The sequence below is a fragment of the Cyrtonyx montezumae genome, unplaced genomic scaffold (genome assembly GCF_038088225.1).
Source record: "Cyrtonyx montezumae isolate F1298 unplaced genomic scaffold, pur_monq_1.0 scaffold_11, whole genome shotgun sequence".
NCBI classification, from domain to species: Eukaryota; Metazoa; Chordata; class Aves; order Galliformes; family Odontophoridae; genus Cyrtonyx; species Cyrtonyx montezumae.
The window spans coordinates 3,792,735-3,797,386 of NW_027071837.1; positions in this window are offsets into that span (position 1 = coordinate 3,792,735).

Below are 4,652 nucleotides of genomic sequence, written 5' to 3' on the forward strand. Positions count from 1 at the left end.
TGCAGGAGCGCTCCGGGACCCCGACGTGCTTTCTTCCAGAAGCACTGGGAGCGCTCGGATCGCTCTTTGTGAACTTTGGTGTGCTATCTCCAGCGTCCATCGGACCGACCCCGGACGTGCGGTGTAATGGAGTGCTCGGGATATTCAAATACTGATTGTCTCCTCTTTTCCTGAGTACCTTTTTCTGAGGTCCTGAGCTGAGAGTGGAGAAACAGCAAAGTGCTCAGCGTCGATAGCTGAATATGGGGTGTGTGAATGTGCTGGGAAGCACGGCCCGATAAAGGGTGCTTCATGTCTCACTGTAAAACAAAACTTCCAGGAGTGCTAAGCGCGTCATAGCACTAGCTAACTCCCTCACATCGGGAAGGAATCGTTCCCTTTGGTAGTTCCCATTATTTAATATGCAACGTTACCTTTGTTCAGATGCTGCAGAAGAGTTCAGTGTGAGCGCAGCAGCTTTTGCTCAGCACGTGGTGCAAAGTGAGCATCTCCTTTCTGTCGGTGCGGGAATAAATCGGGCTTTCAACAGATAGAGACCGAAGGGGGTGAAATAAATCTGCATGAAGTGGTACACAGATGAGGTTAAATGGTATTTTTACATCCTCCCGCTGACTTTTGACTTGTATTTGTGTGTCTGGGGGTCTGCAAACACAGCCATTGCAAAAAGTATGTATGCATATAGTCAAAAGAAAAAAAGTGCTGCAACGTTTCTTAGTGTTTTAAAGGGCTTTGTCTGCCTTCTGCATCCATCTGCCGTGTGAGCTGAGCATTAAGTGTGGCACTTTGCTGATGGTCTTTTCAAATGCACATGATTTGTGGCCCATGAGGTGGTGCTTGCAAAGCACCCTGCTTCTGGGGTGAGGTTTGTTCCCCGTTAGGGGACTCACTGAGGTGTGTTTCCCAAATAGGGGCAGAGAGGTTTTCCTGACACTCTCTGAATGTACTGTGAACTGACAAAGATTGCTCTTTTTTTCTGCAGACCTGCAGAAATTTGGATCCTTTTCCCATAACTGATTTGTGTGCACACATAGGCACTGAGAGGATAGCTCTGCTCCCTTCGCTGCACCTCTCGGTGCTGCAGATAAATCTGTTGCATCTCATTTGGTTACTGATATGTTCACCCCCCTCAGCAGCCGTGGCCGGGCATCACCTCATGCTGTCTCCTCCACTTGTTTCCTCCAAGAGTCAGAACTATTGACAGACCTTCTTTGTACGCACAAAAGCTCAGGGAGACGCACGGAGCTCTCTGGAGGCAGCAAGGGAAAGAAATGAAAACCAGAAGCAAGCCAAAGGGGTGCATCGCTGTGAAACAGAAAATTGTTTTTCCAAACGAAGTGCTCAAAGATGGACGTGAGTGAGAGAGATGGGGAGATCTCTGATGGATTAACAACATCTAATCGGGTTCTGGAGACTGCGATATCTGAAAGCCTTAAGAAGGAAAATTGTGCCTGAGTCACAAAGTGACAGAGTGCAGTCAGTACCCGAAATGATGATGCAGCCACACCCGGGCTCTCCATCAGGTGTGAGGTTTTACCTTCCTGAGAGAGAACATTGCACATCTTGGGGTCATCATAAAGAGAAACAAAAAAATGCAGAGGAGTTCACCCAAGAAAAGCACTTTATTCAGCGCAGTCGCTCTCACGGTCCCACCCAGGGCAGAACTTCTCCTGCAGTTCCCCACCACAGCTGCGGTACATCTCTGCAGCAGTGGAATTGCTGTGGGGTTTGCCTTTATTTCTCCCTCTGCCCGCTTCAGGGTGCCCACATACCTGCAGCCACACGTCCTGCACTGCTGCCTCGACTCTGTTTTCTGATGAAAAATACACAGAACGATTATTTTCCTCTCACAAGGACAGAACAAATAGAAATACTTTCAGAAAATGATGGAATTTTTTTCCTCAGTGTCACTGAAAAATTTCACTCCGTTTTGTTTTCTGAATTCATTGCTCTGTATTTGCACTTCTCTGCTAAAAAGCAACTGAGAATAAACTAATAAGAAAAGGGGAGGATGTTCTTATTACAAAGGATTTCTCCCTTCTGTCATTTTCTCACTAAAGCAGATCTGAAACTACTGAAAATTCACCTCCTAATTTCCTTTCTTTTTTTTTTTACTTTTATTATTTTTTGTGCTTTGTTTGAGAAACTTTAATATAAGAAAATAAGAGGTGGATAGTCTTCATTTCTCTGCACTTTTTGTGTGTGAAGTATACTTATGAAATCACGACACCCTCTCCTAAATAAGACCAATCTGCGCTTCAAACGAGAAATCATTTGTGGTTAGAAACAAACAGCGTTGGAGTCGGAGAGTGTTTTTGTTTTTTTTTTCTCTCACAGTATTGATTGCTGTAATGAATAATGTAACGTTTGCAGTGTATGTGATACCCTGTGAGGGATCGCCGTGAACCGATGTCTTTTGAAGAGCCCTCTGACTATTTATTACAGATGCATTTGTTAAAACAAAATGCAAAGTGAAAGAGCAGAGGCTCCGTCTCCTGTTTACTTTCATAGTTCAGTGGATATGGAAAAGTGCTGAATTCTGCCCTCAGCCTTCAGCAGGTTGAAATTCAGCTTCTGTGCAGCAATTCTGTGCAGTCACCATAGGTTTCTATTCTGTGGCTTTCTTCCACTGACATCGGGGAATTTAAAAAGTTGAAGAAACTCATCCTCTCCCAGCACTCAGTTCTTTGTCTTCCAGGTGGGCAAAGTCCTGAAATCTGGAGATAAGTGCTGTGGCTGACAATGCAGCTACGTGCATGGGGAAATGACCCGTGCTGTGTTCACAGGGTAGGGCCCCACGCGATATCAAAATGCTATGTTGAAAATGTTTCCCATATTATCTATCTCAGTAATAGCTTTTGAAATTTTTTCTCATGTCAAAATCTATTGTTTCAAGATGGAGTTTCGAGCACACTGTTTTTTCTCCTTCAGGTACTCACTGGATAGGCTTAGTCTCATCAGACACGTGTTTCTGCCATGCTGGTAAGGTGGTGGGTCATCCATTCCCAAACTACTTTATTAAACTCTCAGATTTGAGACTGGCCTTTCTCATCAGACAGCGTTTGTTGCGTTACAGCTGCTCTCCTTCCACACCAAATGGCCATGTTCCTCCCAGACAGGTTCCCCATCCTGCCAAATATTACCAATAATTCAATTATTGGGATCTACAACAATGTTTTCTGTCACGCATGTATCCCTGAGTGTTCATCTTGAAGCACAGCTTTCTATTTTGTAAGAGCACACAGTTTCTCCTTCTGGAGTTGCCCCAGAGGCATTATTTCCCCTCAGCTGGCAATCAAAACGCATTGCTTTACCTTTGCAAGAACCAATATTGGCATTAGAGCTAAAAAGCATTCCCCACAGTGAGCACAGTGAGCCCCATCCCTCGGTGTGAGGCCCTCACACCGTGCACAGAGCTTCTGAAGGCTGTGTACATTTGCAATCCCCAACAGCTCCTGTCTGGAGGAGCAGGAACCTCTCCAGCAAAAGGAGCTGCGAGGGCTGCACTGTGGCTGTGCTCTGATGATTGCCCGACCCAAGCGTGGGTTCAGCACAGTGTGTGTGTGTGTGTGTGTGCTGCTTTCAGCCCCAGCACTATGCTGAACGTGGTGCACACACTCATCTCCTCCCTCGGCTCAGTGGAGCAGAATGGCGCCTGTTTAAACTCAGTGCTTAAACTTCAAGTCATTTCTAGATGAGACGTGCATTTCCAAAATACGCTTCCTTTGCACCCCCTGACGCTTTAGAAATGAGTCAATAAATTACTGTTTCACTGCAGGTTACACTTAAAAATAATTCTTTTTTGAGCTGTTACTCCATTGCTGTAGTACTGCTACAATGTTGGCTGCCTTTTTCTCTGTTACCCCAGTGGGAAGACATGAGACATAAAGATCAGGAGGTGTCCTTCTGTTCCCACTGTGCCACATGGTCCCAGAGTTGCTCCTACCCAAAAGTTCACTCTGGAATAAAGGCAGTCTGTTCCCCTTTCCTGGGCTGGGCACAATGCTGTGGTTCTGGCAGTAGTTTCTGGATGCTACAAAGGGGCAGAGGTACAAAGAGTGGTACACGTGAGGCCATCAGTGGGACCTCAGGACCACAACAGCAGATGTCTGCAACAGAAAGTGGAGTTTGTGGCCATCATGTTCTGACTCTGACAGCTGGGCATGGCATGGGGTGAAGGAGCCCCAGCACAGCGGTCTGTCTGAGCACGGCAGGACGAGGGGCTTTCCTGGAGGAACGGAGCATCCAGATTCAGCCCAGCCTGGAAATGAGGCTGAGAGTGGAGTTTGCATAAGGAAAATCTGAGGTGTTCATTCTGGGGAAAAAAAAGGTTAAGTTAGATTAAAATAAAAAGCCGTTCTAGGAGGGGTGCTTTTCTCTTCATGAGAGCGCGGTGACAGTGTGTGGGTGAGGAGGGGAGCTGAGATCCTCCTGCCAGGAGCTCCAGCAGCAGCGTTCCCCCCCCAGCAGCCGGCGTGGCTCTGCCCCCAAGCTGCAAACAGCCGAAATACATCCCTGCGAGTGAAAAGTATTCCCGAAGCCTGAGTGACACTAAACCCCAGGGGAGAGAGGGACGTGGGGCTGACGCCAGGCGCTGCCGCGCATCCCCATCCGGAGCGCGGCTACGGGCGATGAGTTTGCAGCGTCTCAGCGGT